Source organism: Somniosus microcephalus, chromosome 1, assembly GCF_052327205.1.
Source record: "Somniosus microcephalus isolate GS21.2 chromosome 1, FLI_Smic_1.0, whole genome shotgun sequence".
In the NCBI taxonomy this organism is placed as follows: domain Eukaryota; kingdom Metazoa; phylum Chordata; class Chondrichthyes; order Squaliformes; family Somniosidae; genus Somniosus; species Somniosus microcephalus.
Window position 1 is genome coordinate 452,494,079 of NC_140987.1, and position 13,632 is coordinate 452,507,710.

Consider the following 13,632-nt stretch of genomic DNA (forward strand, 5'->3'; position numbering starts at 1 on the left):
CACCGACTGAGCGTCCACAGCCCTCGGTGTTAGAGAATTCCAAAGATTCACCACCCTCTGAGTGAAGAATTTCTCCTCATCTCAGTACTAAATGGCCAACCCCTTATCCAGACACTGTGACGTGGTTAGGATCTGGAATGCACTGCCTGAAAGGATGGTGAAGGCAGATTCAATCGTGGCTTTCAAAAGGGAATTGGATAAGTACCTGAAGGAAAAGAATTTGCAGGGCTACGGGGAAAGGGCGGCGGGAGTGGGACTAGCTGAAGTGCTCTTGCAGAGAGCCGGCACGGGCTCGATGGGCCCAATGGCCTCCTTCTGTGCTGTAACCATTCTATGATTCTATGGGGTAGATTTTCCCGAACCTGTCGGGAAGAAGGTGGGACTTCCCCGTTTGGGTTTTTGACCCGCCTACTTTGACGTCCGGCCAATCCGCGCGATTTTCCCTTGATTGACCTTGTTGAGCCCGCCCAGTGGGCTCAGCAGGCCAATTAAGGGCCACCCGGCAACAGGTGATGTCACAGACTGAAATTTCATCTGTCAAGAGTTCTTGACAGATGAAATATCAGTGTTGCACAGCTGTTTGAAGCTGTGAAACACTGACACTCTGAGCTCTAACATGAGTCCTTCTGCACAGACTCAGTTAGAACTCTCACCGGCACTCAAAGCTGAAGGCTGTCACTTTTCACAGATCGCAGTCATTCAGCTTTCAGTTCCGGCTGAGTAATGCTCTCCCGATGGCTACAGGAAGAAAGGCTGTTAAGGTAAGTACAGGTAAGTAAAAGTTCTTTACACACTTTAGACACACCAAACACACTTACCTTTACACTCATGCACCCATCACTCACCTGAGCACCGACATCGCGACCCCTCCAACTCCTTCAACCCGACGGCCCGCCTGCTCTAACCTGGCGTGGTTTGGAGCTGTCGGGAAACCCACACGAAACCCCTCAAAATAGGGATTAGGCTAAAAACTACCTGTTAACAGGCAGTTAATTGGCACTAATTCCTTCCCGCCTGGTTTCGGCGGGTCCCAGTGCGGGGCGGGTACCCGCCGCCCCAGAAACTTACATGGGGCGGCGTTTTGGGCGGGATGGTGTCGGGACCCCCAAATTAGGGATTCCCCCCCCCCGTATGCCTGAAACCCCGCCTGACAGCGCCACGAAAATCTAGCCCATTATGATTCTAAACCGAGGCCCCTTCTGCCCCCTCAGGTGGACATAAAAAATCCTATAAAACTATTCGAAGAGGAGCAGGGGAGCTCTCCCCGGTGACGATGCTCACCGACTGAGCGTCCACAGCCCTCGGTGTTAGAGGATTCCAAAGATTCACAGCCCTCTGAGTGAAGAATTTCTCCTCATCTCCGTACTAAATGGCCGACCCCTTATCCAGAGACTGTGACCCCTGGTTCTAGACTCTCCAGCCAGGGGAAACATCCTCCCTGCATCTACTCTGTCAAGCTCTGTAAGAATTTTATACTTTTCAATTAGATCACCTCTCATTCTGCAGCGAATGTAGGCCCATTCTACTCAATCTTAAAACAGATTTCAAATTCACATCAGCCCAGGGTGGGATCCAACCTGCCGTTTTCTGGATCATTGGCTCAGGCCTCCAGATTACCAGTATCATCACCACTGCCCGACCAGACCTGATTATTTAAATTTTTGTATTTGTTTATTGGATCAGGGCATCGCTGGCAATGCCAGCATTTATTGCACCTCCCTAATTACCCTTGAGAAGGTGGTGGTGAGCCGCCTTCTTGTACCGCTGCAGTCCGTGTGGTGAAGGTGCTCCCTCAGTGCTGTTAGGGAGGGAGTTCCAGGATTTTGACCCAGCGACGATGAAGGATCGACGATATACTTCTAAGTCAGGGTGGTGTGTGACTTGGAGGGGAACTTGGAGGTGGTGGTCTTCCCATGCGCCTGCTGCCATTGTCCTTTTAGGTGGAAGAGGTCGCGGGTTTGGGAGGTGCAGCCTTGGCGAGTTGCTGCAGTGCATCTTGTAGATGGTACACACTGCAGCCACGGTACACCGGTGGTGGAGAGAGTGAATGTTTAAGGTGGTGGATGGGGTGCCAATCAAGCGGGCTGCTTTGTCCTGGATGGTTTCGAGATTCTTGAGTGCTGTTGGAGCTGCACTCATCCAGGCAAATGGAGAGTATTCCATCACACTCCTTACTTGTGCCTTGTAGATGGTGGAAAGGCTTTGGGGAGTCAGCAGGTGAGACACTCGCCGCAAAATACCCAGTCTCTGACCTGCTCTTGTTGCCACAGTATATATGTGGCTGGTCCAGTTAAGTTTCTGGTTAATGGTGACCCCCAGGATGTTGATAGTGGGGGATTCGGCGATGGTAATGTCTTTGAATGTCAAGGGCAGGTGTTTAGATGCTCGCTTGTTGGAGATAGTCATTGCCTGGCACTTCTGTGGAGCGAATGTTACCTGCCACTTATCAGCCCAAGCCTGAACATCGTCCAGGTCTGGTTGCATGCGGGCATGGACTGCTTTATTACCTGTGGAGTTGTGAATGGCACTGAACACTCTGCAGTCATCAGCGAACATCTCCATTTCTGACCTTATGTTGGAGGGAAGGTCATTGATGAAGCAGCTGAAGATGGTTGGGCCTAGGCCTCTGCCCAAGGAACTCGTGCAGCGATGTCCTGGGGCTGTGATGATTGACCTTCAATCACAACAACCATCTTCCTTTGTGCTGGGTATGACTCCAGCCAGTGGAGCGTTTTCGCCCTGATTCCCATTGACTTCAGTTTTACTAGGGCTCCTTGATGCCAGACTCGGTCAAATGCTGCCTTGATGTCAAGGGCAGTCACTCTCACCTCACCTCTGGAATTCAGCTCCTTTGTCCATGTTTGGACCAAGGCTGTAATGATGTCGGGAACGAGTGGTCTTGGCGGAACCCAAACTGGGCATCAGTGAGCAGGTTATTGGTGAGTAGGTGCCGCTTGATAGCACTGTCGATGACACCTTCCATCACTTTGCTGATGATTGAGAGTAGACTGATGGGGCGGCAATTGGCCAGGTTGGATTTGTCCTGCTTTTTGTGGACAGGACATACCTGAGCAGTTTTCCACATTGCCGAATAGATGCCAGTGTTGTCGTTGTACTGGAAGAGCTTGGCTAGAGGCGCGGCTAGTTCTGGAGCACAAGTCCTCAGCACGATAGCCGGGATGTTGTCGGGGCCCATAGCCTTTGCTGTATCCAGTGCGCTCAACCATTTCTTGATATCATGTGGAGTGAATTGAATTGGCTGAAGAATGGCTTCTGTGGGGTCCTTGGGAATAGGCCAATATGTATCATCCACTCGGCGCTTCTGGCTGAAGTTGGTTGCAAATGCTGCAGCCTTGTCATTTGCACTCATGTGCTGGGCTCCACCATCATTGAGGATGAGGATATTCATGGTGCTTCCTCCTACCGTTAGTTGTTTAATGGTCCACCACCATTCATGACTGGATGTGGCAGGACTGCAGAGCTTTCATCTGATCCTTTGATTGTGGGATCGCTTAGCCCTGTCTATAGCATGCTGACTCCACTTTTTAGCATGCATGTAGTCCTGTGTTGCAGCTTCCCCAGGTTGGCACCTCATTTTTAGATACGCCTGCTGCTGCTCCTGGCATGCTCTTCTACACTCGTTGTTGAACCAGGGTTGGTGCCCTGGCTTGGTGGTAATGGTAGAGTGAGGGATATGCCGGGCCATGAGGTTACAGATTGTGGTGGAATATGATTCTGCTGCTGCTGATGGCCCACAGCGCCTCATGGATGCCCAGTTTTGAGCTGCTAGATCTGTTCTGAACCTATGCCATTTAGCACGGCCGTAGCGCCACACAACATGATGGAGGGTGTCCTCAGTGTGAAGATGGGACTGCGTGTCCACAATGACTGTGCGGTGGTCACTGCTGCCAATGCTGTCATGGACAGATGCATCTGCGACAGGTAGATTGGTGAGGACGAGGTCAAGTAGGTTTTTCCCTCTTGTTGGTTCACTCACCACCTGTCGCAGGCCCAGACTGGCATTTATGTCCTTCAGGACTCGGCCAGCTTGGTCAGTAGTGGTGGTACCGAGCCACTCTTGGTGATGGACATTGAAGTCCCCCACCCAGAGTACATTCTGTGCCCTTGCTACTCTCAGTGCTTCTTCCAAGTGGTGTTCAACATGGAGGTGTACTGATTCATCAGCTGAGGGAGGGCGGTAGGTGGAAATCAGCAGGAGGTTTTCTTGCCCATGCTTGACCTGAAGCCATGAGACTTCATGGGGTCTGGAGTCAATGTTGAGGACTCCCCGGGCCAGTCCTTCCCGACTGTATACCACTGTGCCACCACCCCTGGTGGGTCTGTCCTGCCGGTGGGACGGGACATACCCAGGGATGGTGATGGAGGAGTTTGGGACATTGGCTGAAAGGTATGATTCTGTGAGGTGTGACTGTGTCAGGCTGTTGCTTGACTAGTCTGTGGGACAGCTCTCCCAATTTTGGAACAAGTCCCCAGATGTTGGTGAGGAGGACTTTGCAGAGTTGACTCGGCTGGGTGTGCCGTTGCCGTGTCCGTAGCCGGTGCCGAGCTCGATGCTGAGTGGTCCGTCCGGTTTCATTCTTATTATTTTGTTTCCTAGCGGTTTGTTACAACTGAGTGACTGGCTCGGCCATTTCAGAGGGCAGTTAAGAGTCAACCACATTGCTGTGGGTTTGGAGTCACATATCAGCCAGACAAGGTAAGGACGGCAGATTTCCTTCCCTAAAGGACATTTGTCGCACTCTTGCCTCTGAATTGGAAGGTTTCATGTTTGTTGTGAGGTATAATTGTATTCTGTATCATGTTTTTACCATTTTGTAGAGTTATATTTTGATTACCATCATATTTTACCAGGATGTTACTGGAACTGACATGTCATAGCGATCAGCAAAGACTGAACAGGCTGAGGCTCTTTTCCCTAGGATAGAGAAGATTGAGAGGTGATCTAATAGAGGCCTTTAAAATTATGAAGGTGGTTTGATAGGGTAAACATAGAGAAGATGTTTCCACTTGTGGGGATTCCAAAAGTAGGGGTCATAAATATAAGATAGTCACCAATAAATCCAATAGGGAATTCAGGAGAAACTTCTTTACCCAGAGAGTGGTGAGAATGTGGAACTCGCTACCACACGGAGTATTTGAGGCGAATAGCAGAGATGCATTTAAGGGGAAGCCAGATATGCACATGAGGGAGAAAGGAATAGAAGGTTATGTTGATGGGGTGAGATGGAGTAGGGGTGGGAGGAGGCTGGTGTGGAGCATAAACTCCGGCATGGATCAGTTGGGCCGAATGGCCAGTTTCTGTTCTGTAGTTTCTCTGTAATTCTGTATAAGACAAGTAACCAGAAATTGATCATTAGGCAACGGGTGAGCTGCCTCTGTAAGCACCACCAGTGCCGACAGCTCACATTATTGAGGTGAGGCCTGAGGCCCAATTTCGGATGAGCATCGGGCCTGAAAACAGGCCACAAGCAATTCCTGCTCCGAAATATTTCATGATTAACGCTAGCGATAATTGTTTCAATTTAACTTCTGATGCATAGCACACACGCATCTGGCAATTTTGCAATCCATTTGCATTAGAGTTTAGAGGGTGAAGTTAATTGCCTATGATTGATTCTTACTATCAAAATATTTAGAAAGAAATAAAGAAAATATTCTGGTTGGAAAACTCCATCTTCATTGAACACGGATTTAGTATTTTGCATGTTATAATGAGGCGGTGTTCAGTTGATTGTTCTGGAACATAACTAAGAATGCAATGGAAAAACATTTGGGAGGCGAGTTCCAGTAGCTTTATAACAAAAAGAAAGAAGTTAGATTAATGTAGTGTTCAATCACATCTCTCAGAAGCATCTCAAACATAATTAGTTTTTTTAATTCATTTTCGGGATGTGGGCGTCGCTGGCGAGGCCGGCATTTATTGCCCATCCTCTAGTTGCCCTTGAGAAGGTAGTGGTGAGCCATCTTCTTGAACGGCTGCAGTCCGGTTGGTGAAGGTACTCCCACAGTGCTGTTAGGGAGGGAGTGCCAGGATTTCGGTCCAGCGACGATGAAGGTGATATATGTTCAAGTCAGGATGGCGTGTGTGATTTAGAGGGGGACTTGGAGGTGATAGTGTTCTAATGTGCCTGCTGCCTTTGTCCTTCTAGGTGGAAGAGGTCGCGGGTTTTGGAGGTGCTGCCGAAGAAGCCTTGGCGGGTTGCTGCAGTGCGGCGGACCTGGTTGGAGCGGTGGTGATACAAGAGGTGGCAGCAGCAGGTAGGTTTACCAATCTCCGAGGGAGGGAGAGAAGTTAAAAGTAATCGAAGTGTGACGTCACCAGAAAGAAGGTAAGTGATTGGTTGGTGAGTATTTCTCTTTCTCCTTTTTTCCAAACTTAAATTTTGTGGTTTATAGTTTATAGGGTGTCTGGTGCTGTGGGGAATGCTGGTAAACCAGGGCCCTTAAGTATATCATTTAATTGTAGTGTAATTCGTGGGATTGATTTGATCTAATTTAATTTGAATTAATTAAAGGGTAAGTCATGGCAGGAAAGCTCGGCCCCCTGGTATGCTCCTCCTGTGCTATGTGGGAAATCAGGGACACTTCCTGTGTCCCTGACGACCATGTGTGCGGGAAGTGTATCCAGCTGCAGCTACTGACAGACCGCATTGCAGCGCTGGAGCTGCGAGTGGATACATACTAGAGCATTCGCGATGCTGAGGAGGTCGTGGATAACACATTTAGGGAGTTGGTCACTGTTACGTTCGTGTATAATAAGATACAGACTGCAGCAGAAACGGTACAACAGGTGTTTACTCAACGTGGCTCACAGTTGAACTGACTGTACAGATTAGTACTCAGTGTTATATACAGGTGTGGTCACTGCCGGTACTGCAGTATACATGAGCTGTAAAAAAATAGTTCCCTCCTTAAAGGTATATACATTACAATTCCTCCCCTTTTAGATTAACAGTACCATAACACTCATTTAACAATTAAATATCAAACTAATTACAATTAACACTTTTAACATGCAACATTAGCTGAAAATAGTCTATTTATATATTCAGCCTTTAGGGAGGCCTCCTGATCATTTCTGGATAGCGCCTTTCCCGAGTGTCTTGCTCTTGGTGCGGAGCCGATTCTGGCCCCCTGTCATCGGTTGGTTCATCAACTTCCGATGCTACTGTTTCTGGGGTAGATGCGACCTGTACGTCGGGTTCATCGCCAGGTACGTATGGGCGAGGCATGGGGTTGACTTGATCTTGTGACTCTAGGATCTGGTCAGCATGGCGTCTCACGATGCTCTCCCCAACGTCCACTGTGTACATTAGTGGGCCCTGCTGTGTGCATATCGTTCCTGGCTGCCATTTATCTGTTCGGAAGTCGCGGGCCAACACTGGTTGCCCTACATTGAAGCTCCTTGTTGGCTTCTCATGGATGTGCTGGAATTGCTTACTCTCAACATCTCTTCGTACGTTTGGTCTGAGCAAATCCAGATGAGATCTTAACCTTCAGTTAAAGAACATCATGGCTGGGGCCTGGTTGGTGACTGCATGTGTCGCATTCCGGTAGACGAACAGGAAATTGTCCACCTTGTGCTGCAGCGGAATGTTGTCATTGTACATAGCCTTTATTGCCTTCTTAAAGGTTTGTACGAACCTCTCAGCCAATCCATTTTTGGCTGGATGATACGGGGCGGATGCGTAATGCCTTACCCCATTCTTTTTCAAGAACCTCCAGAACTCTTCGGACACAAACTGTGGTCCGTTGTCGGAGCAAATCTGTTCTGGCAAGCCATTCCTGGCAAAAATGGTCCGTAGGACTGCAATAGTTTTCTCCATGGTGGTGGAGGATATTTTGATGACCTCAGGCCATTTCGAGTGCGCATCCACGGCTATTAAAAACATTGAGTCCATGAATGGACCAGCAAAATCAATATGCACCCGTTGCCATGGAGATGAGGGCCACTCCCATGGGTGTAGAGGGGCCTGTGGTGGTGCATTTTGGACTTTCTGGCATCCTGAGCAGCTCTTGGTCAGGTCCTCGATTTGTTTATCGATTCCCGGCCACCACACATAAGCCCTGGCTAGGCTTTTCATTTTTACCCCTCCCAGATGACCCTCATGAAGCTCATTGAGCATTCTATCCTTTAACTTGGGTGGAATTACCACTCGGGATCCACACATCAAGGTTCCCCGGCACACTGACAGCTGTTCTCTCCTTGTCGAGATTGCTGGCAACAGTGAGTCGCCATGTGCTGGCCATCCCTTCACCGTCAAATCATATACCCGAGACAGTGTCGGGTCATTTCGGGTTTCCTTTTCGATACAAGCGTTAGTTACCGGTAGTTATTCAACTATAGTCGAATGGAATATTTCGACAGGATCCATTGCTGGTGCTTCCTCTGCAGCAGGCAGTGGCAGGCGTGATAGCCCATCAGCATTTCCATGCTGTTTCGTGCCCTTATATTCAATCTCATAGTGGTGCGCCCCTAGAAAAAGTGACCATCTTTCTAGTCGTTGCGCAGTCATCACCGGAACGCCCTTCTTCGGATTAAAAATGGAGACAAGAGGCTGGTGATCAGTCAGCAAGGTGAATTTCTGCCCGTGTAGATAGTGATTGAACTTTTTCACTCCCCACACTAGGCTGAGGGCCTCCCTGTCAATCTGGGCGTAGTTACGCTCGGCTGAGGTTAGTGATCGTGATGCAAAGGCTATTGGCCTCTCTGAGCCGTCCGAGAATTTGTGCGACAGCACCGCTCCAATGCCGTAGGGTGACGCATCACATGCCAACCGAATTGGTAATGCTGGGTTGTAATGGGCCAATAACTCTTTCGATGTGATTAGTGTTTTGCTCTTCTGGAAAGCTCGTTTACATTCGTCACTCCACTTCCATGGCACCCCAGTTTGCAGTAGGCTGTTCAGTGGGTGTATTATTGTAGACAAATTTGGCAAGAACTTATGGTAGTAGTTTACCAGCCCGAGGAACGACCTCAGTTGTGACACATTTTCCGGTGCTGGAGCCTTGACTACTGCCTCAATCTTCTCTGGGGACTTATGTAACCCCTCTTTATCGATAACGTGGCCACAATACGAGATCTGTTTTCGAAAAAACTCGCATTTGGGGCGGTTAGCTCGGAGCCCATATTCCTGCAATCTAGTGAGCACCTGCTCCAGGTTGGCAAGGTGATCACTGTCATTTTCGCCCATGACCAGGATGTCGTCCAAATATCACTGGGTCCCTGGGATCGCTTGCAGGACTTGTTCCATTGCCCTCTGCCAAATAGCCGGAGCTGATGCTACCCCGAATACCAGCCGGTTGTATTGGTAGAGACTTTTATGGGTGCTAATTGTGAGGTATTTTTTTGATGCTTCTTCTACTTCCATTTGCAGATACGCCTGGGCCAGATCAATCTTATTGAAGCGTTTCCCTCCAGATAGCGAGGCGAAAATATCTTCAATCCGCAGAAGTGGATATTGTACGGTGTGAAGGTCCGGGTTCACTGTTACCTTAAAGTCCCCACAGATGCGAACCTTCCTTGGTTCCCCAGGCGTGCTGCTCAATGACTTTTTCATCACAGGGACGATGGGTGTAGCCCACTCGCTCCAGTCTACCTTGGACAGTACACCTGAACGTGCCAGACTCTCCAGCTCTGCTTCGACGGCTGGGCGGATTGCATAAGGTACCGGTCTGGCCTTAAAAAATTTTGGGCTTGCGTTTTATTCAATTTTAATTGTCGCTGTCATGCCGTTTAGTGCTCCGAGTCCTTGCTGGAACACTTCTTTCGCATCAGTTAGGATCTTTGACAGTCGCCCAGTTGTGACGTCGTCATGCTTTTTGTCAGCCACAGTCAGTACCTGTATGGAATGCCAATCCAGTTGTATTTTCCGGACTCATTCACGTCCCAGTAATGGTGGTCCTCCATCTTGCAATACATACAGGTCTAGTTTTTGTGTTTCCTTACCGTTATATATAACGGTCACCCTTATTTTTCATTTGGGGTAGACTTTTTGCCCCGTGTAAGTCTTCAAAATAATTTTTGTGTCTCTCAAGGGTATGTGTGAGAATAGCCGCTCGTAGTCCCGTCGGTTTATGACTGTTAGGGCTGATCCTGTGTCCAATTCCATCTTTACCTGGACTCCTGCTATATTGAGAGTGACCCAAATGGTTTGGTGATCCTCCATTGTGATCACATTATGTAGTTTCAGACAACTCAGTTCCTTGCTTTCGGAGTCGTTATCACTCTTTTGTGAGTCTGAACTATTCTCCGTCATCTTATGTACCTTCTTGTACTTTCCTTTGGTAGGTTTCTTATTGCTGGTTTTCTTTCCCGACCTGCAGACTCGTGCTATGTGTCCTACTTTTCCACACTGTCTGCACACTTTGTCTTTGAACCAGCAATCATTCTGGTCGTGTGTTGTTCTGCCGCAGCGATAGCATTTCTCTGTTCCATATGACATTTCGTTTATGCCATATTCTTGCGGTCTCTGTTGTATCTCTGCAGCGCCCCGTGCTGCTGCTTCATATGATACCGCAATGCTGAAAGCCTTTTCCAGCATAACGTCCTTTTCAGATAAAAGCCATTTCTGGGTTCCTTCACTTTGAAGCCCACACACAAACTTGTCCCTTAAGGTATCTGCCAGTCCCGCTCCAAACTGGCAGTGTTTCGATAGTTTGCGCAGTTCTGTTAAGTAATCAGCATTGCTTTCATCCTTATGCTGGTTCCGTTTGTGAAACTTGAATCTTTCTGCTATCAGCAGCGGTGTGGGGTTTAAGTGGTCCTTTAGTATTGTTACTATGTCTTCAAAACTCTTTTCCATTGGTTTCGTTGGGGTTACTAGATTTCGTAATAAACCATTAAATTTAACAATACCGACGCTTTCTTGTCATCTGACACCTCATTTGCCTTGCAGTACACCTCTATTCGTTCGACATATGTAGTCCAATCTTCGACTTCATTGTCAAATGCGGTGATACTGCCACTCTTCGGCATTTTGGGTGTGGCTTAAAATGGCGTCTCCCAGTGGCTTAAAATGGCGTCTCCCACGCTTTCCTTCCTCCCCCGCTCCCGGCAGTTCTCGTGGCAATGGTGGCGCCGTGTAGGTTTCGCGCGCTTCTCCTGCGCTGCTGCCAACGCCGCTCTCGGCGGTCCTCGTGGCAATGGCGGTGCCTCGCGGGTTTCTGCGCATCTCTCTCTCCCTCTCTCCGACGCTGCTCAGCCCCTGAACACCAGCTGCGCCCTGTGCACTCTGCCCTCTCTCTCTCTCTCCCCCGTCGACGCTGCTCAGCCCTTTGCTGTGCCGCTCGGTCGGGCTCTAGCCTGCCGCTGTCCGGGAAAGGTCTGCGCACTACCTGTTGCCAGCCCATTTCACTGGACCACCTCGACTGGAAAGCCAAGCCTGGCTCTCGACAGCCTCCCCCGCAATTCTCGAGTCTCTGCTGGATGACTGGGCGGTTGCCTGTGGTCGACGCCCGAGTCTCTGGCCTTGACCTTGTGATGAAATATTCCATTCATCACTCATCAGTATTTCTCTGCCTGTGACTGTGGTTGGTTTCAGTTTCATTTCCATTGTATTGTACTGTGTGTAGGGCTCCGCCCATACCTGGCTCCTATGTAAGCTGGCCCAGACTGCAGCACATCCAGTACGGCAGACCTCTGGATGGAAGATACATTCTCCTCTGTGTGTTACCTTCTAAGTCAATAAAAGCCTTGTTTTGTTTCGCTAACATCGAGTCTCGGATTTATTGAGGCACATCAGACCTCCAATCCACTGAGCTCCAGGAACGAATCCCCGGGAGGTGATGCAGAGTTGCAGGTAGGTTTGAACCTGCCTCGTCACCAATGTTATGTCCGTGTATAGTAAGATACAGACTGCAGCAGAAACGGTACAACAGGTGTTTACTCAACGTGGCTCACAGTTGAACTGACTGTACAGATTACTACTCAGTGTTATATACAGGTGTGGTCACTGCCGGTACTGCAGTATACATGAGCTGTAAGAAATAGTTCCCTCCTTAAAGGTATATACATTACAGTCACACCACAGGTAAAGTCTGCACAGGCACGAAGAGCATGGCTGACCGCCAGGCAGAGTAGTAGGCGCAGGCAGGTAGTGCAAAGGTCCCCTGTGGCTATCCCCCTCTCAAACAGATATACCGCTTTGGATATTATTGAGGGGGATGGCTTATCAGGGGAAAGCAGCAGCAGCCAACTTCCTGGCACCGTGGGTGGTCCTGCTGCACAGGTAGTAATCTCAGGATTGCTACCAGTGCCAAGTGCTAGTCAGAGTAGAAATAGAAGGATATTTCAGATGAATATGTGGCTAGAGGAATGGTGCAAGTGGGAGGGATTCAAATTCCTGGGACATTGGAACCGGTTCTGGAGGAGGAGGGACCAGTACAAAACAGACGGCTTGCACCTGGGCAGGACCGGGACCGATGTCCTAGGGGGAGTGTTTTCTCGTGCTCTGGGGGAGGGTTTAAACAAAAATGGCAGGGGGTTGGGAACCTGAGCAGGGAGACAGAGAAAGGGAAACAAGGATAGAAGCAAAAGAAAGGAAGGAGAGAAACAAAGGTGGCAGTCAGAGAAATCATGGGTTTAAATCAAACATGGCCACAGTAAATAATAATTCTAAAAGGTGTAAGAGTGTTAAAAAAACAAACCTGAAGGCCTTGTGTCTTAATGCGAGGAGCATTCATAATAAGGTGGATGAATTAGCTGAGCAAATAGAGGTAAACGGATATGATATGATTGGGATTACAGAAACATGGCTCCAGGGTGACCAAGGCTGGGAACTCAACATACAGGGGTATTCAATGTTCAGGAAAGATAGGCAAAAAAGAAAAGGAGGTGGGGTAGCATTGCTGGTTAAAGAGGGGATTACCACAATTGAAAGGAAGGATATCAGCTCTGATGATGTGGAACCTGTATGGGTAGAACTGAGAAATACCAAGGGGCAGAAAACATTAGTGGGAGTGGTATACAGACCTCCAAACAGTAATGCAGAGGTTGGGGATGGCATTAAACGGGAAATTAGAGATGTGTGCAATAAGGGCACAGCAGTTATCATGGGCGACTTTAATCTACATATAGATTTGGCTAACCAAATTAGTAACAATACTGTGGAGGAGGAATTCCTGGAGTGTATACGAGATGGTTTCCTGGACCAATATGTCGAGGAACCAACTAGAGATCAGGCCATCTTAGACTGGGTATAATGTAATGAGAAAGGATTAATTAGCAATCGTGTTGTGCGAGGCCCCTTGGACCAGAGCGATCATAATATGATAGAATTCTTCATTAAGATGGAGAGTGAAGTAGCTGACTCAGAGACTAGGGTCCTGAATTTAAATAAAGGAAACTACGATGGTATGAGGCGCGAGTTGGGTAGGGGTGATTGGGGAATGTTACTCAAAGGGTTGATGGTGGATAGGCAATGGCAAACATTCAAAGATCATGTGGATGAACTACAGAATTTGTTCATCCCTGTTTGGCATAAAAATAAAACAAAAAAGGTGACTCAACGGTGGCTAACAAGGGAAATTAGGGATAGCATCAGATCCAAGGAGAAGACATAAGAACATAAGAACATAAGAAGTAGGAGCAGTAGTAGGCCATACGGCCCT